Source organism: Cervus canadensis, chromosome 10, assembly GCF_019320065.1.
Source record: "Cervus canadensis isolate Bull #8, Minnesota chromosome 10, ASM1932006v1, whole genome shotgun sequence".
Taxonomy (NCBI): Eukaryota; Metazoa; Chordata; class Mammalia; order Artiodactyla; family Cervidae; genus Cervus; species Cervus canadensis.
The window spans coordinates 21,062,884-21,085,192 of NC_057395.1; the positions used below are offsets into that span (position 1 = coordinate 21,062,884).

At 39.2% G+C, this 22,309-nt stretch overlaps 1 long non-coding RNA gene across 1 annotated transcript in view; it reads left to right on the top strand.

Annotated features, from left to right (window-relative positions):
- Nucleotides 1-3,583: 3,583 nt before the first annotated feature.
- The window catches only part of LOC122448542, a 142,755-nt gene continuing 124,029 nt past the window's right edge, over nucleotides 3,584-22,309 (top strand). Inside the window, exon 1 of the long non-coding RNA XR_006271653.1 lies at nucleotides 3,584-4,043. This is a non-coding gene — a long non-coding RNA (uncharacterized LOC122448542). The remainder of the gene's footprint in view (nucleotides 4,044-22,309) is intronic.

Consider the following 22,309-nt stretch of genomic DNA (forward strand, 5'->3'; position numbering starts at 1 on the left):
CAATTACTCTTAAATTGTGGAGAGACTGTAGCATTGAGCACCTCAAGTAACAGCTAAAATAAAAAAAAAAAAGAAGAACTTCCATTCTGGAGTCCACAGGGAATTATTAGAATATTTTGAATGAGCATGATGGTGAAATTGTCAAAGATGAGACAGTACCCAAGAAATTCAGAGGAAAAACAGGAGTTTCCAATCATTTATATGGAAGGGCCAATGAAATGGGAGAAAAGAGGGAGGAATTGAAGTTTTAAACTGTTGTGGGTTGATTGAAAGGTAACATAATGATTGGATGCTGAGCTGTAGGATGAATAGATACAGTCTGAATCTTCTTTTCCTCACTTCCTAAAATTGTAACTTTGGGAAAGTTTCCTTGTTTCTAAATCAGAAATCCTAATGGAGTCCATATTATTGTGTAACCGAAACAAATCTGTGCTCTCAAAATTTTATATTATTAGGAAAATTCAGTCAAGAAAACCTAGATATTCTCACTAACATGCCTAAGTCTCTTTCATTTTCTGGATATCAGAGGCAGAAATCAACATCAACATGAAATAGTGAGGAGATTTTTCCTTGTTTTCCCATTTGTAAATTGCCTATAGAATTCCATGGATGGTATATAGAAGTTTCAGTAGTGAAGAAAAGACAATAAAACAAAAGGACAGGAGTGGTAGGTGGGACATCCTGAACCAAGGCAGAGAATTAGTACCAGAAAAATGATGTGTGATGGGGGGATGGGATATATATCTTTGTCCATTCACCTGTCAAGGAACACCTAGCAGCTATGAACATAGGGTTGAATGTATCTTTTCAAATTATAGTTTTGTCTGGATATATGTGCAGGAGTGGGATTGCTGGACCATATAACAACTCTAGTTTTAGTTTTTTGAGGAAGCGCCATACTATTTTCCATGGTGGTAGTACCAATTTACATCCCCACCAACAATGTTGGAGGTTTCCCTTTTCTCCATACCCTCTCTAGCATTATCATTTTGAAGAGAGGTTAATATGGAGTCTATCATGTTTGCATATGTTTCCATTTTTTTCTTTTACATGTTAAACCTACCCCAGTCTCTTCAGTAAATTCTCACATGACATAATCAAGACTGTTGGATATTTTCTCTTTCTAGTACTTGAAGTATGTCCTATTAGTAATTAACAGTATAGCATTATGTCTTCAGGATAAATTATCATTTTAAGTATGCTAGGGTTTCACATAGATGAGCAACTAATTTTTAAAATTACTTTTCTTCTGAAAGTTAACATGTTTACATGTGAGGCTGATAAGTTCAATTTATATGATCAGTTTTCCAAGGAAAACTCCTTTGGCATAATTTTGGGAGTTTGCCGCTCTGTTTTCCAGATAGGTCTCTGGTAACCAAGTCAGATTTAAACAGGCACCAAAAAAAAAAAAAAAAAAAAGCATCACATTTTACAAAAAGGGGTGTCTAACTTTGAGGGCAAAATTATTTTGTATTACTAATTCTTTGACAGCAATATCAAGTGAGCTCCTTCATTTTGAGCTCCCTCATCTGTTCATTCAACACTCCCCACGTGCCTATAGCCACTAGGTGAGAAGTGGTGAAAGATGAATCATGTTCCTGACAGTGACCAAAACTCTCTTAGTCTCAGTTGGCTTTGTTCTGCCATTGATCCAGCTCATTATTCCATTCAGAGGACTTCCACGTGCACTATGGCATTTGAACCTCCTACTCTAGAGTCTGGAGGAACAGAGAAGATGGGGGTCTCACTCTTGGCTGAGAGCTGAGATACCTGAAACCCAGGTTAAATAATTTGACCCTGATCACACCCTGTTCATCAGGTTCTGCTAACAACAGTGACTTTGAAACCAAAAGTGATGTGAGAAGTTTTTAAAATGACAAATGAGTTATTATTCGTATGTTGAGTGGAATATGTTATTTTCAGTACTTCTTAGAGACTTTTTCTGGTGTTAACTAGGGAGGGACTCCTCTCAGGAAAATGTTTCAAAGCCATTATTAACTTCCTGATACCCTGGAGATAATAGTATGTATTTATTATAATTTAGCAATGAATATATCTGTAGGATATTTTTCTAGCCACCTCAACTTTGGGGACATGGACAAAACTAGAGGGAAACAAAAATTCTTTGAGCAGCCAAACAGATGTTACAAGTTCTATAATTGAGTTTTAACAAGAGAATTTTGCAAATTCAAGAAATAGCTAAACATTTAGGCAGAGAATAACTTAATTTAGAAAAATGGCTAAACTAATGTAGAATGATATTGGATAAATGAGTTATTAGTGTGAGTTGTTTAGCACAAAAAAAAGTTGCACTTGGAATTGAAAAATCTTTGGAAAAAAGACAGCGATTAATACAGGTTCAAGAGGTTTTTGCTTTTGTTTTTTAAGTAATATTGCTAAGTAAAAAGATATTTGAAGTTAAGCCTTGAGAATTGCCCCAAACCTTTGAAGCTGTGATTTTGGCTTGCGGCTACATGATTCGAGCCTTTTACATTCATTATATTACCATCACTGGACCCCATCATTAAGCACATTATTTAGCTGTATAGGTCAAATTCATTTCAAAAAAATGCCACTAAAATGCAAAAAGATTCCCAAATGTCACTACTTTTACACGGCATTGCATACAATAAAATTTCAGAACTGTAAAATAACTTTGTTAAACCTGAGAGTTTATTGTATAAGAGAATTTGGTCTGTGCCCAAGTGAGCCAAAGTGTAATATTGTTATCCACCTGGGTTGAGCCTAACTGCTCATGAGCTCTGGCACTGAGGAAGGGGGTCTTAAGCTAATTAGTCAGTTCTTGCCAGAGGCCAGGGATTAAATCATATTTCCTGGAAACTGTATAATTCTATAGATCTGTTTTCAAAGTCCTATACCTCTCAACAGTGTCACCCATCTGTGAAGTAACATGGTACTTTCCCCCAGTATTTGACTGCTTGCGTGTAAAAGGAAAGAAACTTACGTTTGGACTGATCTAGGATTTGGTGGTGCAGTAAAATGACAAGGCAAAAGGAGTTAACAGGTGAAGTGGAAGTTGAAAAGACAAACCAGGGAGGAGGCTCTTGGAATGGAGGGAAAGAGGAGCAGCTAGAACTGGAAGAAAGACAGAGGGAGATGGAAGAATGTGTTCAGAAGGAAGGGTGTGTGGAACTAAAATTTCAGAAATGGAACAGTCCTGAAATTCAGGATATGGTCATGGAAGTAGATTAAGGCAGTAAATTTAAGTCATGGGTTTCGAGCAGACAGACAGCTTGGGATCCGATAACAGCCATGTCAGTTGCTTCAAGTTTCAAATTGATTTAAGAAGACTGGGATCCCAATACTAAAGTCTTCAGTAGATGAAGGGAGTATTCTAGCAGCTGGTAGGTATCAACCCTGAGAAGGGACAAGTTCAGTATCTTAGGCTTGGTAGAGGAGGAGTATTGTTGATCAGAAGGGTTGAGGGGGCTTCCTAGGTGGCGCTAGTGGTAAAGAACCCACCTGCCAATGCAGGAGACATTAGAGAGGCCAGTTAGATCCCTGAGTCAAGAAGATCCATTCCCTGGAGGAGGACATGGCAACCCACTCCAATATTCTTGCCTGGAGAATCCCATGGGCAGAGGAGCCTGGTGAACTATAGTCCATGAAGTTACAAGAGTCAGACATGATTAAGTGATTTAACACACTTGCACAGGTGTGAGAAGCACAGAGGCTGTTAATGTTGAACTCACCATGAGTGGCTAGAGAGCAAATAGTCTTGCGTTAGAAAAGTGAGGAATGGTTTGAAAGGAGTGAACTTGGAAAGGGCAGCTTTTGCTTAGCAGGGAGCACACGTTCAATCTTCAGTTTCCTGAATCCTTAAGACTCTTGGGATCTGTTTTCCACATTTAGACTTCCACTGTCATCCATGACGCAGTGGCTGATGCTTCAACCGGTAAAGGAAGAGACGGTGGTGGCTTGGTTTCAACAACTTCTGTGAAAATCAGCAGCCTGAATCTGCAAGCCTCCTCCTTCCCAATTGATGGGCCCCAGCTGTGATTTCTTCAGTAATTACATACTGGGTAATGAGGTTTGCTTTTATCTGTACCAAATTTCAGTTTTAAGCTTTATTAATGGGCTTTCATTTTGGCACTTGTGGGAAAAGGGCCGTGAAGAGGGCTATTAAATTTTCTCTTGGTTTTTATATCTCTACCTTCCTTCCAAATAGAATAATAAAAATGGGCTTCCTTTTATCTCCTGTAACATGCTCTTCATCTACATTAACCCAGAGCCCCTCCACCATGTCAGATGTGCCACTGATTACTTCTTGAACTTCTCTGAGCCTATTTTTTCATCTGTAAATTCATGATAACATTATCCACCTCAGAAGGTTGTCCTGAGATATAAGTGAGGTAAAATTTGCAAAGCAGTAGGAATGGTGTTTGGCAATAACAAGCCTAATGAAAAGAGTTTGTTAAATAAAAATACTATGTGGGAGTGGGGTACTTTTGGGGGCTAATTTTTTTCACAGTAAAACTTGCTGGGAACTGACCTCAGAAAATAGAAGCATAAAACTACTGACTAGTGTTGTCCTCTTTGAAAGATCCAATTCTTCTTTTCCTTGGAGCTCCCCACTGTGGTTGTGCAGACCAGTATATCTCCAGAAGAATCTTGTGAATAGATCCATCCTTCATATCAGCTTCATAATTTCCTTTGCCTCAGTCACCATGACCACTATCTCTACTGTCTCACACTTGTTCCTGCCAAAGATTACGGATTTCAATCAAAGCCTTGCTAGTGGATTAGGAAGCTGCCTTCTGCTTGGTACACTACACCAAGGCCTCACAAGACTAGTGGTTGGGCCATTAAAGGACCTGCATTGAAGTTAATTGTCAACCCACTTCCTAACCAAACCTCTAACTCAATTAGCACTTATTTGACTGTCTAAATCTTTGGCTTGAAGCACCCTGCCAGTTTGGGTGAGAGCTATTGGTATGAAAGACACCCTTCTCCTGGGAACTCAGCCCAGACAAACCAATTCATTTCACACTTATTTTTCCAACTCACTACAACTGGGGAAGGAAATCTTCATTACACTTCATCTATTGGGATTGTAGCCAGGAAGCCTATAGATCCCATCAGCCCATCTCTTCAGTTACTGGGTCTTTTCATGCGTATAATGGCTTTTGAGTAACACCTTTGCTTTGAATAACCATTTCACAGAGAGGCTTCCCAGGCTTGCTGGAGTTCCTTTGGGGAGAGCAACATTTTTGAAGATGGTATTTGTGTCCCTTTTAATGCCATTTTATAACTTCAGTGTTAAAGATTGTTAAGCAAACAAGTACAGCCTACAGTTTTGTGCTAACATTTTATGACTGGTGAATTCAGTGACCTTCTACTTAGGCTTTGATCTTAATTATTTTAAATATCATAGGGTCTGATTCACAAGGCAGTAACGGCAGGTCATTATTTCTGGAATGATTAGTCTAGGTTAGAAATTAGCTTTGAGGCCCCCGGCACTACGCTCTAATACTTTCTGAAATGGAACACCTGTGTAATGGCTGCACAGATTATTTTGTTAAATCAGTCTCTAATTTAATGAGCTCTGACTTCACATTTGTGTTGTGATCTTTAAGAGTTAAATATGCATACATAGTTTTGAATTTGCCATGTTGTATGCTCAGTATTGCTACTAATTTGTGCAAGAAATCTTTGCATAGATAAGCATCTGTAAATTAAAAGTCAGCATTGACTTTAAACAAAACAGAATATAAATCCATAGTAATCTCTCTTACATCAACCTGCTTGCCAAAATGTAAAGAGCAGGAACAGAATGTCATCATGATTTATCCTCAGAAACTTTAGATGGAGTCGCCAGTGAACATGAGATTTTTAGTATCTATACCAGAGGTTCAAGATTATACGTGGCCAATTGCCATTTAGTAAGTTCCTCTTATTTTGTGGTCTCTGGACCATCACATCACCTGGGAACTTAGAAATGTAGAAAATCAGGTCCTGTCCTAGGTCTACTCAATTAGAATCTACGTTTTAATAAGGTCCTCAGATGGTTTGCAGATACAGTTAAGTTTGAGACACACTAATTAGCTCATTCTCCTTAAACTGATATTAAATTCAGCCCTCATTATTGATAGTTTGGGGCAAAATTCCTAGAGAGATTAAATTAAACAATAATAACAAAAGCCAAAACAATATGGATCTCCATCAAAAAGTCCTGAATCTAACCACATCTCCACAGGGTCATCTTAACATCTATTTCCAAGCCCCCATCAGCTCTTGCCTAGATTATTGCAAAAACCTCATAGGTACTCTTCCTGTTTGTGCCTTATTTCTGCTTCTCCCTCCAACTTTACCACTTGGTCACAATTAATTCTCCGCCGCCATGCAGAGTAACTCTTTCAAAGCTTGAGTTAGATCTATCCCTCTCTGCCTGATAACTTCCACTGGATCTCCATGCCACTCAGAATATTGCTACTGTTACTGCTCAAACACTTGAACCTTAGAATCATGTGAATTCTTCCTGGAGTGGGTAGATATCAGGCATCAACTGCTCTCCACTTCCCAAGTCATATTTTGATACAGAGTTACTTTGCACTTCCTCAAATCTTTGAAACCATTAAGTTTGTATCACTGAGTTTCCTTCCCTGAACAAGGGAAGGGATTGCTACTGGCTGCCTAGTTCTTGCTCAAAATTCTAGGAAATTAGGCTGGTGGGATAAGAAGGTGAATTGCAGAAAAAGAATGTGTTGGCTGTGTGGAGCCTTGGATTCAGCAGTTGTTCAAAAAGCTACCTGGGGAAGCCTGTGTGATGCTGAAAAAATTGCACTTCTTGCCCTTCCCTCTTGCTGCTTTTGTTTCCTTCCCTTTTGCTCTATAATTCTTCTTTCTTCTCATTTTTCTTCTTTCCTTTTTTAATATATATTTTTAAAATTGAAGTGTAGCTGACTTACAATGCTGTGCTAATCTCTGCTGTACAGTAAAGAGACTGTTCAGTTCAGTTCAGTTCAGTCACTCAGTCGTGTCCGACTCTTTGTGACCCCATGAATCGCAGCACGCCAGGCCTCCCTGTCCATCACCAACTCCAGGAGTTTACTCACTCATGTCCACTGAGTCAGTGATGCCATCCAGCCATCTCATCCTCTGTCGTCCCCTTCTCCTCCTGCCTCTAATCCCTCCCAGCATCAGGGTCTTTTCCAATGAGTCAACTCTTTGCATGAGGTAGCCAAAGTATTGGAGTTTCAGCTTCAGCATCAGTCCTTCCAATGAATAGCCAGGACTGATCTCCTTTAGGATGGACTAGTTTGATCTCCTTGCAGTCCAAGGGACTCTCAACAGTCTTCTCCAGCACCACAGTTGAGACAAGTTTTATACATATATAGACATTCTACATTTTCCTTCTTTCCCTCCCTCCCACCTTTCTGCCTACTTGCCTTTTCGTCCTTCCCTCCTCTTCTTTTGCTTTCCTTCATGTCTCCTTCAGGTTGCTTTGAGAACTGAAGCATATTACGAATTGCTTTTTGTTGTTGTTCAGTCGCTTAGTATGTCTGACTCTTTGGGACACAGTGGACCACAGTACTCCAGGCCTCCCTGTCCTTCACCATCTCCTGGGGCTTATTCAAACTCATGTCCATAGAGTCGGTGATGCCGTTCAACCACCTCATCCTCTGTAGTCCTCTTCTCCTTTTGCCTTCAACCTTTCAGGGCCCATTTCAGTATCAGTTCAGTCACTCAGTCTGTCTGACTCTGCGACCTCATGGACTGCAGAATGCCAGGCTTTCTTTTCCATTACCAACTCCCAGAGCCTGTTCAAACTCATGTCCATCAAGTCGGTGATGCCATCCAACCATCTCATCCTCTGCTGTCCCCTTCTCCATCTTCAATTTTTCCCAGCATCAGGGTCTTTTCAAATAAGTCAGTTCTTTGCATCAGGTGGCCAAAGTATTGGAGTTTCAGCTTCAGCATCAGTCCTTCCAGTGAATATTCAGAACTGATTTCCTTTAGGATTGACTGGTTTGATCTCCTTGCAGTCCATGGGACTCTCAAGAGTCTTCTCCAACACCATACTTCAAAAGCATCAATTCTTCAGAACTCAGCTCTGTTTATGGTCCAACTCTTACAACCACACACAACTACTGAAAAACACATAACTTTGACCAGTGTCTGCAATTCAGCCTTTTGTGGATAGAGATCGGTCAGGACCAGGAACCTGTCTGAGCTGTTGTTCAGAACAGTACCCTCCATCTGAAGTGGATCACCAGCCAGTAGGAAAACCAGCTAGAACTCGGTTCCCCCAAGGGGGCTAATTTTTATTGCATAATATTCTTCAGAATATTTCTCAGGCTATAGAAAGCAAAACAAAAAAGTATGTGGTCCATAACACTAGCTACTAGCTAGCTACTTCCCAAGGTGTTTGACTTGATTATCTTTTTTTTTTTTCCTTAATTTTCTTCTGATGACAACATAAGCTCTCAATCACTCACTTATTTGTTCTTGAAAATTGCATGGACCCACCTTAATTATAGATCCACAAAAACTTGAGAGAGGCTATCCCTTGGGTAAATGGGTCCTTCTGCCTGTTTGCAGAAGTGGTGGAGGGGAGGAAGCAGGCTAAAGGCAGGTGAGATGTGAAGAGGATTGCCTGGTGATTCTAGGCAGGAAGAGGCACAGGGAAGGGCCCTGAGAACAACAGGTTAATGCAGAAGCAGCCCTAAGAGCAATTTGGCATAATTTGGTATCCTATAGAAGAAAATTAAAAATGGGGAAAAAATGTTCATGTATGTGTTTATTTTCTTTACTGTTGCATCTTCAGAAATTAGGGCAATGTTGGACAGGTAGTAAATATTGAAAAATATTTACTGGAAAAAAGGAATAGACACAAATCCTATAGCGTCTCCAGTACTCTGTTTTCAGTCCTGCAACTGTCTGCCAAAGTCTCTCTTGTATCTTTCTTTCAAATTACTAGTGAGGATAGAAGAGTATGAGCCCTCTTCATCAGAAATTCTTATGACTACCAGGGAAGAATAAATTAGTTTGCCCACCCTCTAATTGATTAATTGCATCTTCCAAATGCAGTGAGTTAAAAACTATACATTCTAAGACATAAAAATCAAGCAACATATTCCCCATCCCTGGCCTCTCCCATAAAACTGCTTTTATTTTCTTCTCAAAGTAACGTAGGTTATAATCAGCTGCTATTAGTTTGGGATCCTTAGCCTCTATCAGAGAGGCTTCTTCTTGTTTCAAACGTCCAAAGACTAGAGATCTGCCCCACCCCTCAGCCCCTTAAATAAGAAAAACAGAAGTTAATTCACCAGAGAGATCTGTGGACATGGCCAGGTTACAGCTTCCCAGGGGCAGAGGAAACTGGACTTTCTCTTTAATAAGCAGATGGTTGACCTTAGTGACATTCATTTACCACTTTTCCTTTCTCATTTGAGGCCCTGGGAGGTGGGTTTCCTCTCTTGTCTAACAGATATATTATGAAATTCCAAGCACACAATTTCAGGACAGGGAGCAAGGTATTAAAATGAAGCAAAGCTTTCTTTCACATGTACTGTTCATAGATCATCTTCTTAAATGAAATGGCCCTGGCCTTGTGGTTGGTATTCCAGGAATAAGAGCATCCACTTATCAAGTTCATTTTATCCCAGGTCCAGGAAGATTCTAATGTGTAGAGATTAGTTTTGTGTCCCACATTCTGTCAGAAGACCTTGGATCTTGGCTACAGCATGTTCTGTGGCATTTCTTAGAGGGACCTCACAAGATGGAGCCCCCTTGCCCACAATGTAAATACATCAATTCACCTTTTAACTGACTTCCCTCATTCCTTAGTTCATTTTTGTGGGATCATTCCTACTCCCTATGGGATCACCTCTCAAATAAATACCAGCACCCAAGTCCTTATCTCAGACTGCACTTTTGGAAGAACCCAAACTAAGACAGCTTCCTAGATAGCACTAGTGGTAGAGAACCTGACTGGCAATGCAGGAGACATATAGAGACACAGGTTTGATCCTTGGGTCAGGAAGATCTCCTGGAGGTGGGCATGGCAACCCACTCGAGTATCCTTGCCTAGGAAATCCCATGGACAAAAGATCCTGGAAGGCTACAGTCCATGTGGTTGCAAAGAGTCAGACACAACTTGGCTACTACACAACAACAAGAAGACAGGGTATGAAGAAAGGATTTGTGTAATACTCCTAGGTTTATTTTAATACTCCTAGGTTTATTTTCTTACTTTAATGATAATTTGACTTACTATTCATATTGGCCTGAAGGGGCAATGGGAAAACACAGTTGTCAGAATGGAGAACAGAGATGGCTATGCAGAAAGGGTCAGCAGACAGGAGTTAGAAGTTTGCAAAAGACATAGCCAGTCTGCAATAATTCACCAGGAGTCTGCAGAGATAATTATTCCAGCAGCTCTCTCCTCCTTTTTTTCCAGTCTCCTACTCAGGCAATCCATTCTTAAAGCCATCTGTGCCCTTGAGACGCTTCCAGTCTGGTTCTAGTAGGGTCTGAACACTCATCTGGGGCTCAAAAGATTCACTGTGTTAGCATTAGAGCACATTTTCACAAAATGAAGAACCATCTGAGGCCATAAAGAACTAGGCTGCAATAAAGTTAGGTGGCAATATGAAATACTAATAGCGCTTGGGCTATTTGGAGTGATTGGGGGAAGTGGAATCAAATGCACACTGATCTGTTTGCTGGGAAAGCTGTGCTTTAACTAATGAAACTACCACAATCGAAGCTGGAAGAGTGGAAATTTACGAGGCGAGTATGCCAGGGAACATTCTGAAGGAAATCCAAGGGAAAGGTGTCTAGACAATATTAAGGAGTGGCCGGACAACGCCGTCAGTTGGTGACACAAATAACTATCTGTAAAGTTAGCGGCTCAAAATGGTTGCCATAGATACTTCTGGAATGGAACAATGGGGTTTCTAGCAATGCTTTCTTTCCAACATATTAAAATATTTGAAGGAAATCTTCTTGACTTCATTTGGTAATTCTTGACTACTGACCTGTGGAAAACCCCAGGTTTTGGAATATGGGACCAGGGGCAGTATTCTACTCTGACCTAGATTTTAACCTCATTTTACTTTTCAATCTTTGGTCAACAGGTTTCAGAGAAATTATGAAATCCAAGACTTGGATTTTGATTTTCATCATTGCTTTCCAAAAGTGAGAATTTGGGGGCAAGGCGAGGTGGAAGAAGGTTGCTTTAACCTAGAGGGGTGGGATGGGGTGAGAGTTTCAAGAGGGAGGGGACATATGTATATCGAAGGCTTATTCATGTTGATATATGGCAGAAACTAACACAACATTGTAAAAGAATTATCCTCCAGTTAAAAATAAATACATATATTTTTAAATGTAAAGATATTCAAAGAAATGAACTAGTGCCAGTGTTCATTAATGTGAAGGTTATTGGACTCCTGGCAGCTGAAACTTCTATTTGAGTGTCAACCAGTGTTGCTTATAAAACACGGTGTCCTGAAACCTTAATGATTCATGCCCAGGGATCACACTGCACAGTCCCTCCATCCTGGGACCACAACTTTAGTGTAACGTTTTTCTGGGGGTTGCTCAGAATGTGGTTTGGGTTCATCTTTATAACAAAGAAGGAAGGGAGAGGATGAAGATATGCCAAACAGAAGAGCAAGAGATTTTATCACAATGCTTTTGGTTTAAACTAAGAGAGAAGACCTAATCCAAACTGACTTTAACAATTTAAGGTGGTTCCCTGGTGGCTCAGATGGTAAAGTGTCTGCCTACAATGCAGGAGACCCGGCTTCGATCCCTGGGTCAGGAAGATCCCCTGGAGAAGGAAATGGCAACCCACTCCAGTACTCTTGCCTGGAAAATCCCATGGATGGAGAATCCTGGTAGTCTACAGTCCATGGGGTCGCAGAATTGGACATGCTTGAGCAACTAAACTTTCATTGGTTTTTGCATTTGGAAAGTTTATAAGTCTTAAGCCTGGTTTGTTCAGTGTTCAAGCTCTTGTCAGTGACTCCCTAATTTCAGTCTTCTTATGTATATTGCTTTTGTAATTGTGGTATCACAGAAGCTATCATGGCACTACATTCACATCCTGCGTCATGACTCAGAACAGAAGAGGCAGTGTCCCAGAATTCTTAGAGAATTCCCAGAAGTCACTATGATTTGATTGATAACCCCACCTTCCAGATCAATCTTGTGGTAAGAGCAATAGGGTATATCTTCTTCACTCTCAGTGTGTGCCTCTGGGAACCACATTTACATGTAGTTTGAAGAGAGGCATGAAGTGGATGGTAAAGAGGTTACCATGGCACCCTTGTGAAGAGTGAATGTGTAAGAGAAAGAAGAAAGAGAGGTCCAGAGCAGAGCTTGACAGTAATAAAGTTAATTTTATTCTGCAGCAGATTTAGGCAGTGCCAAATCTATTTGAATCAGAGGCAGTATCAGTGAAATAAGTTAAAGTGATTATATCAAGCAATAAGAAAAATGTTTGTCCCATTGCTTATAAATTATAAGGTTTTGGTGAGTACTTTCCTTTTTCTGAGTCTCATTTTTTTCAACTGTAAGATTTGGGTAATAATTACTATTGTGCAGGGTTGTATTGATAATTAACTAAGTGTTTCTAAAGTCCTTACTATGGTATCTTCTGCAAAATAGGTGCAAAATATATGATAGAATTAATGGCCAAAATGACATTTTTTGCTACTATATTTAGTTCATTTTATGCACTCCCAAGGTGAGAGTTGGGCTTCCCTGCTGGCTCAGATGGTATAGCATCTGCCTGCAATGCAGGAGATCTGAGTTCAATCTCTGGGTTCGGAAGATCCCCTTGGGGAGGGCATGGCAACCCACACCAGTATTCTTGCCTGGAGAATCCCCACGGACAGAGGAGCCTGGTGGGCTACAGCCCATGAGGTCACAAACAGTCAGACACAACTGAGTGAGTAAGCACAGCACAAGATGAAAGTTGCTATATTTTAGAGTTTTTCTGATAATTTTAAAAGATAGTGTCTTTAAAGGATTTGGATAAGTAGGGAGAAAATTAATATTAGCATCAATAATAATACATTTTATTTAGTATTATATAACATGTAATTAGTATTAATTTTATATTTTGTATAATTCCAAGGTGCTAATTGGAAAGACAGCACTCCCTTGAATAATGGTAGCTTATAAGATTTGTCTCATTATTACATGGCTCCATATGATAGTCACTGTGAAAGGCCAGTAAATAAACTGTGCTGTAGTGATGGTTATGATTCACTAATATGTAGTAGTTATTACTAAAAGGTTAACTCTTAATATGTATTCATTTGTTTACAATGATGTAATTTTGAGAAGACAAGGTACCGATGGCCATGACTGGATTCAGAGCTTGAGGTCAACTGATGACCAAGCCTTCCTGGGTTTTAATTTCAATTACATGCTCAATGGCTTATCTTCAGCAATCTTGTCCTCATAAGCCACTTTTATAAACTCAGGAGTCTTTCTTTATAGGCAGTAGATCAGATGAAAACTGTACATCTTGGCAGTATTTAGTGTATGAACTTATGTTTTGAATTGTCTTGCCTTGCAACACTCAAACTGTATTTCTCACATTACACTCTTCCATATTCACTACTATTTGTTGGTTATTCATTGCTGGTACTTTTACTGTTTAATTCCTATGGCAATCTTGTTTTTAGATTCAACTGTGGTCTTCCTTCAGAATTTTTTTATCCTAATCAGAGGTTAATTTCAGTCTTATGATCCATGAAATTTTCCCTCTCATCTTTCTGAAGCATGTCTTTCACTAATTCTCTGGGTTCTTTTCCAACTTTCAACCATTTTAATACATTCTAAAATAGTAAAAACTTTTCTTAAGCCTCAAAAAGCACATATAATTATTTGATCAAGGAAATGAAGGATTAGAAACTCACAAGATTCTTAACATATTTTATATGCTATATCAAATTTCAAATGAGAGACACAGGTTTGCTATTAGACAATATTAGAAATTCTAACTTTCTTTTGAAAATTGAGTAGATCCATGTTTAGGAATGCATACAATTCTTATTAAATGTAGTTTGGGAAATAGGGCTGTAATTATTAATTTGCATCCTTTGCTCTCAGATGGGTGTTGATTAATTTATAAATAATGAGAAATTTTGTCTCTCTGATTTTTGCATAAACTCCATAAAAGGTGAGTTTGTGGAAATCTTATGTTGGTTTTTCCATTTGCCAGTAAAGTGAGTAGAAAGACTACTGAAAGCTCATGAGGTTTTTGCTATGTGGCTGTGGGCAAGTTCTTTGCCTCTCTGAACCTCAGTCACTGCATTTGTAAAATGAGAGGGTAGAAGCAGATTATCTTTAATTTTTAAAAATCAATTTATTTTTTGGGTCTTTGTTGCTGTGCGCAGGCCTTTTCTAGTTGCAGAGAGCAGGGTCTACTCTTTGTTGTGGTACACGGGCTTCTCATTGTGGTGGCTTCTCTTGTTGAGGAGCAGAGGCTGTAGAGGGCAAGGGCTTCTGTAGTTGTGGCATGTGGCTCAGATGTTGCAGCTTATGGGCTCTGGAGTGTAGGCTCAGTAATTGTGGCTTAGTTGCTCTGTCTCTTGTGGGATCTTCCTGGATGAGAGACTGAACCCATGTTCCCTGCATTGGCAGGTGGATTCTTAGCCACTGGATTACCAGGGAAGCCCAATTACCCTTAAAATATTCTCCTGTTTCAAATTTTAACCTCACAGAGTGCATCAAGAAATAGAAGTTACTCATTGCTACCAGATTAACACAGGAAAGGCGCTTAACCTGGGGCCAACTGTATCTCTTCCCTGCACAGTGCCTGGGTGGGGGCAGTTCATGTGGTGAGTTGGCGATTGTGGACATGACAGCATCATTCAGGTGAGCCTGTATGAAATTAGAAAACAAGAGTGTCTCCATGTGAATGACAGCTCCTGGACATCCCTGTGAGCCAATAACAAAAAGGGCACGAATCCCTCTTCCTCAGACAGCTGTCATTCTCAGCCCAAGATTCACCACTTTAGCTCTTTAATTGAAATTTCACAAATGCTTTTATATATGTAGAACTTACCTTTAAGGAAAACCTGAACAAACTGGCCAGTCAGTACATTTTATACATAAATAATGGAGTTCCTACTCAATTTCTCAATTTTTATTCTTCCCAGAACATTTCTGAGGATTTTCCTACCTGTTTTTCTCTGTCCCAGTCATGACATTTCCTTTATAATGTTTGCATTGATTTTATACTTATGTGTGTTCACTCATTTTTCAGTTTTCCACATTAGGAAAGAATTTCCACGAAGACAGAAACTTAGCTGACTTGTTATTTTTATATACCCAGGGCCTGGCACTTAAAGAAACGTAATATTTGTTGAATAAATAAACAAAATAAAGTTTATCGTGCGCAGTGTTCCAGGAAAACACTGCGTTAAGGACTGTCTAATATTGTCCCATAATTTTGAGGTAAGTTATGTTATTATCTGGAGAAGGGAATGGCAAACCACTTCAGCATTCTTGCCTTGAGAACCCCATGAACAGTATGAAAAGGCAAGAATATATGACACTGAAAGATGGACTCCCCATGTTGTAGTTGCCCAATATGCTACTGGAGAAGAGCGGAGAAATAGCTTCAGGAAGAATGAAGAGGCAGAGCCAAAGCGGAAACCACACCCAGTTGTGGATGTTTCTGGTGGTGAAAGTAAAGTTTCATGCTGTAAAGAACAATATTGCTTAAGAACCTGGAATGTTAGGTCCATGAATCAAGGTAAATTGGAAGTGACCAAACAGGAGATGGCAAGGGTGAACATAGATATTTTAGGAGTCAGGGAACTTAAATGAACAGGAATGGGAGAATTTAATTCAGATAACTATTACATCTATTACTATGACTGCAGCCATGAAATTAAAAGATGCTTGCTCCTTGGAAGAAAACCTATGATGAACCTAGACAGCATATTAAAAAGCAGAGACATTACTTTGCAACAAAGGTCCATCTAGTCAAAGCTATGGTTTTTCCCATAGTCATGTGCAGATGTGAGAGCTGGACATTAAGAAGGTTGAGGGCCAAAGGATTGATGCTTTTGAACTGTGGTATTGGAGAAGACTTTTGAGAGTCTCTTGGACAGCAAGGAGATCAAATCAGTCAATCCTAAAGGAAATCCATCCTGAGTATTCATTGGAAGGACTGTTGTGGAAGCTGAGGCTCCAATAATTTGGTCACCTGATGTGAAGAGCCAACTTCCTGGAAAAAACACTGATACTGGGAAAGACTGAAGGCAGGAGGAGAAAGGGACAACAGAGGATGAGATGGTTGGATGGTATCACCGACTCAATGGATGTGAGTTTGAGCAAACTCCAGGAGATGGTGAGGGTCAGGGAAACCTGGTGAGCTGCAATTCATGGGGGCTTTGCAGTCCAAAGAGTCAGACACAACTGAGCAACTGAACATCTACAAATGTTATTATCTCCTTTTTGACAAATGAAAGAACTCATGGTCCAGAATAAATGCAAGTAGATTAAACTCTCCTATATAAAATTATTAACTTGACTATTTAAAATAAGTATACAACAACAATAAAAAAACAGCCAAGTGAGTAATATATTTTATCTCTAAAAGACAGACAAACACAAAATGAAACCAGTGGAAAAACTGAGATGAAAAGGCATCCACTGGAGAATACAAGGAGAAAATAGACAAACCCATCATTGTATAGGGATATTTTTACACACTACCCAGAAACTGACAAATCAAGCCCACAAAAAATGATTATGGATACAAAATTTTCAACAACTGTCATGCTTGATATTAACCTTATCTTCCAACCTACCCAAGATGTCCATGTTCTAAATCCCTGGATTCTATGCGTATGTTACTTTATATGGCAAAAGGGATTTTGCAGGCAGAATTAAGGTCAGGGACCTGAAAATAGGGAGATTTCTTTAGATTATTTGGATGGGCCAATCTCATCACAGGAGCCCTTAAAAGCAGAGAATTTTCTCTGGCTGGAGGAAGAAGAGATGAGGCAGAAGGAAAAGTCAGAGAGATGTGAAGCATGAGAAGAATATGACACCTTCTTTCTGGCTTACAGATAGAGAGGATGATGTGATGAATAGAGGGGATCTGAGGGAGCTGAAAGAGGGTCCTGGTTAACAGCCAGCCAGGAAGTGAGGTCTTCAGCTTAAAAGTCTCAAGGAACTGAAAATTGCCAGTGACCTGAATGAGTTTGGAAGTGAATTCTCCCTAAGAGCACCAGCAAGAGCCTGGGATGGTTGACACCAGAGCACAGGGTTGATCCAGTCCACCTGTACACTCACCCTACAGCACAACCCATTTGTGTTGGTTTAAATTTGTGGTAATTTGTTAAAGCAGCCATCGGAAACTAACTGAACGCTCAAGTCCTTTGTCAAATGCATTGTGAATGTGTTCCTCCAATCCTTGATTTGGCTTTTCATTTTCTTAATGGTGTCTTTGATGAGCAGCAGTTTTGAATTCAGATGAAGTCCAATTTATTATTTTTTAATTCATCCTTGTGTGTGCACGTGTGTGTGTGTGTGCTCAGTCATGTCTGACTCTTTGCGACCCCATGGACCATAATCTGCCAGGTTCCTCTGTTCATGGAACTTTCCAGGCAAGCATACTGGAGTGGGTTACCATTTCCTTCTCCAGGGGATCTTCCTGACCCAGGGATCAAACCTGTGTCTCCTGCCTATCCTACATTGGCAGCAGATTCTTTACCACTGGACCACCTGGGAAGCCAGATTTCATCCTTGTGCTCTTTATTTTGTTCTTGGGAACTTATCTCTTACATTAGATTCCCTCTTCCAAGGGATTTTAGCCTTTTTCATAATTGTTAAGATTTTTTTCATAATTGTTCATTTGTCCTGCAGCCCCCAGTATTTCTCAAGAACAACTAAAATGTATCAGTTCATTGGTTAACTAGGGATCTTAAATATCACACCCACATTTATGGGCTAAGGGTTCCCTATACACAGAATCATTCATCCTTAACTTAGTACATTGATTTTAATCCTTTTTCCCCATACTGTTACTTTCCTGTATAATTTTATTATGGAATGTTTTAATTCTTTGAAAGTAAAGTATCTTCAATACAGATTTTCATTAGCTCCCCTTTAGTGAAACTTGTAACATGCCAAGTACTCTCTTAGGAACATAATGTATCTCTAATTTTCACAATAACCCTTTAAGTTACATATTATTGACACCACTTTTAAAAATAATATTGTAGCTTAGTATTTAAAGGAAGACACAAACATGCTGAAAATCTACTGCTTTGATTTTTGCCACTTTTCAGCTCTCGTTCCCATTAGGATATTAACCTGTATCTATGCAATTATTTTGAGAGTAGAACCTTACCAGTTTTTACACTTTATAGACAATATATTTCTGATAAAAATTTCTTTTGGATTCTAAGGTCTTTCTGTTTAAATATTTAAGCACAAAGTTATTATAGAAAGTTAATGAGGAGTAGTACTCTTGCCTGGAAAATTCCATGGACAGAGGAGCCTGATGGGCTGCAGTCCATGGGATCGCTAAGAGTCAGACACGACTGAGTGACTTCCCTTTCACTTTTCACTTGCATGCACTGGAGAAGGAAATGGCAACCCACTCCAGTGTTCTTGCCTGGAGACTCCCAGGGACGGGGGAGCCTGGTGGGCTGCTGTCTGTGGGGTCACTCAGAGTTGGAGATGATTGAAGCGACTTTGCAGCAGCAGCAGCAAAAGGATAGTAATATAGTTTAAATGTGTCTCTCCTTTAGGCAAAGAGACAAATAGTAAGTACAGAGTGGAGAAATCAGTTACCACCTTGGTGAAAATAATATCATAAATGTAGGCAGATGGACATTGTATGTCCTCCAGATGTGATATGTATAAAAAGACATATATTGTTGGTGAGATTCCAGCTGAGGCTATGTAAACTGAGTCTAAATGTGAGAGGAAAGAGAAGCTCTAAATAAGGAACAGTAAATTTTTTTAACAAAAAGGGCCATATTCTTTAAAAACAATTCAGTCCTGAAAGATAAAGAAAGACTGAAGAACTGTTTTAAATTAAAGCTGACTGAAGGGGCTTTCGGTCAGTCGGTTCTCGTTTGAAAGAACCAAACTTACACCTCTTTCCAACTATGCAGTCAGTGATACCATTTTGATAAATTAAAATTGTCACAGAAATGACAATGGTTCACTAAATCCTGAAGTGGAGAGAAAAATATACTACAAAGGACATGACTGGCTGGGTCAGTTGACAAAACTGGAAAAGAGATGGTAGAAGAGGAAGAGTATGGTGTCAATGTTAAATTAACTGAGGTTGGTAATTGACTGTGGTTATGTCAGAGAATAGCTTATTCTTGGGAAATACACATTGAAGTAGTGTTTAGGAGTAAAGGGTCAGCATGTAGCAATTTACACTGATGTAAGAAAGAAAAGAGGAAAATGAGAAGAGCATGTATTGGTGCCGTTTTAGTTGGTAAGTCATGTCTGACTCTTTTGCGACCCCATGGATGCCCGCCAGGCTCCTCTGTTTGTGGGGTTTCCAAAGCAAGAATGCTGGAGTGGGTTGCCATTTCCTTCTCCAGGGGATCTTCCTGACCCAGGGATCAAACCTGGGTCTTCTGCATTGGCAGGCAAACTCTTGACCATTGAGCCCCCAGGGAATGTATAAAAACAAGCAACTGATAAAACAAGTGAGACAAAGTACTAACACTATATAAACTTGATAGAAATTGTATACATTTTTTAAAACTCTTCCTGCAACTTTTCTATAAACTTAAACTTATTTTTAAATACCAGTTTAAAAATATCCTATATTTTTTTAAAAAGCACCATCATGAGACTAAGTTTAAAAATCAGAAGACCTGTACATGCATTTGGTTTCATAACATATCCTTTTAAAGTAAAGACGTATTCTAAGCTACACATGGAAAAGAAAGGAAATTTTATCTCCCTTGGTAAATTCCTTATTTTGGCAGATTTAGGAACTAACAAGATATGTGCCCTGGCTGTTGTGGTTTTTGTGTATCTATGCCACCTGGATCAAAGATGGCTCAGAATTTCACCTGCATTGGGCAAATAAGGCTACATGAAACTCGATCCCCTGTAATTCATTCTCCTGAAATCTTTATAAAGAAGTTGCAAGGGAAATGCATGGATAATTACTGTTTATGCTCAAGGACCATATTTACCCTTTTCTTTGGGTTTGAAGGAGATGGTAATGAGCTTCTTTTGTGGCCCTGCCATTCAACAGAAGACAGCTCTTTCAAGCTGAAGGTTGATTTAATTCCTTCTCACTGAATAGCATTTCAGCAAGGTTGCCAGGGGAATTTCATTTTTATTTTTTTCAGTAGAAGTATTACATACAAACGTTAAAAACATCAAGCTATACAGAAAGGTACAAGATGAAAATCAACAGTTATATCCATTCCTTGTGCCCCTAACCCCATAGTCATTATTAACCATTTCTTGTATACGTCTGGGGGAAGAGAATATACAGGCACACCCCTATGCATGCTCTTTAAAAGTATACAAATGATTCCTACTATACGGTACTTTACATTTTTCTGTATAAAATCCCTCCCTCCCACCCCAGTAATACATCTAGGTCCTCTTTCCTACTATATTGAACTATTTGAAATCGCTGCTTTTATGTTTTGACCTAATATCTCAGGATATAGTTGTAGCTCATCTTTTGGACCAGTGTTAAAGTGGTGCTGATGCAATAGATGTTTAGAAATGTAATCTAGACAGTCCCAGTTACTGCACACTCAGTTTGCCTAGTTTTTTGGCTATTGTATACAAAGCTAAAATGAATAGGTAGATAGATACTTTTGTGAGTTGATGTGTTGGACAAATTTTAGTAGGAGAATTTCTAGGTTAAAGAAAACCACATCCAGAGGGAATTTTGTTAAATTTCCCTCCAAAAATGTTGTACCCCTTACAGGGGCCTCAGCAGTTCAGGATACTGCCTCAACACTGTCGCAACTCAGGAATTTAAATTTTTGCCAATCTTGTTGGTAAAAGTTTTAACTTTTAATTCATTGTCTTCATTGACTTTTAAAAAAATAAGTGATTTTGAGCACCTTCTTATAGCTTTATTTTGCTGTCTGTATTTCTTTTTTTTTTTACAAAAGCTACCTTTATGTATCTTTTAAAAGTAATCATTTGACTCATTCCTATCCATTTTTGGGTGAACTCAATTCAAGAAGCTAGCGATTTGTCACATGTTTTGCAACTTATAGGGCTTCCCAGGTGGCACTAGTGGTACATTTAGAGTCTGCAAATGTAGGAGACATAAGAGATGCAGATTTGATTTCTGGGTTGGGAAGATGCCCTGGAGGAGGGTATGGCAAACCCACTCCAGTTTTCTTGCCTGGAGAGTGCTATGGACAGAGGAGACTGGTGGGCCACAGTCCACAGGATCATGAAGAGTTGGACATGACTGAGTTATGTGATGAGTTAGCATCATGCACATTGCAACATTTAATGAGACTGAGTAGTGTGAATAAACTATAAACATGGTGACAGTAATTTTGAAACTGTCACAGCTTACATACAGGAAGTTTTTTCTTCTTGCCGTTTGATTTTTTTAATTCAATAAACATTTTATTAATTATGTAAGCAATTTTTACTTGTTTCAAATTTTTTTCTCTTTTTGGTATCTATATTCTTTGTCAGAATGACTTTAATTGTTCCAAATTTATTAAAAATTCAACCCTATTTTCTTCTAAGATTTCTAGGATTTCCTTGTTCCTTTCCCAGGAATGTTCTGATTATATATGGTTCATCTTAGTATCAGACTATTCCACCGGAATTATATTTAGAAAAAAGTACAACTCTTGCCGATAATTCTAATAACAACAACACAGCTGTGTAATGGTGTACATTAATTAATCATCCCTGAAAGCTACTGGGATTCTACTGTTTTTCCGCCTTCTCCTTCCTGATTCATGCTCCTAAATCAGCTTTCCAATCACTATTTCAGTGTTTTGGAAGGTGAGTCTCTGGAGTAGGAAAGCAGCTTGAAATCCCACCTATAAATGACGAATTTGTATTCTGATGCGAAGTAATGGTTCCTGAAAGCCAGGCTTCTTTTTGGCACTCCAGAGTTGCTGAGATGAGATCTAGCTCACTCTGAAAACTGGAGCTAAGAGCAACTTGGAATTACGGGTTAAGGAAAGGGGTAGGGCCTGTTACTAATTTGGTTTCCCATCTGAAAGATGGCTCAAATACTTGTTTCATATAAGCCAAATAAATAAATAAATAAATAAATAAAGTTTCCAAGTAACAAGACCTGCCGTGGGGCCAGCAGAAGGTAAGG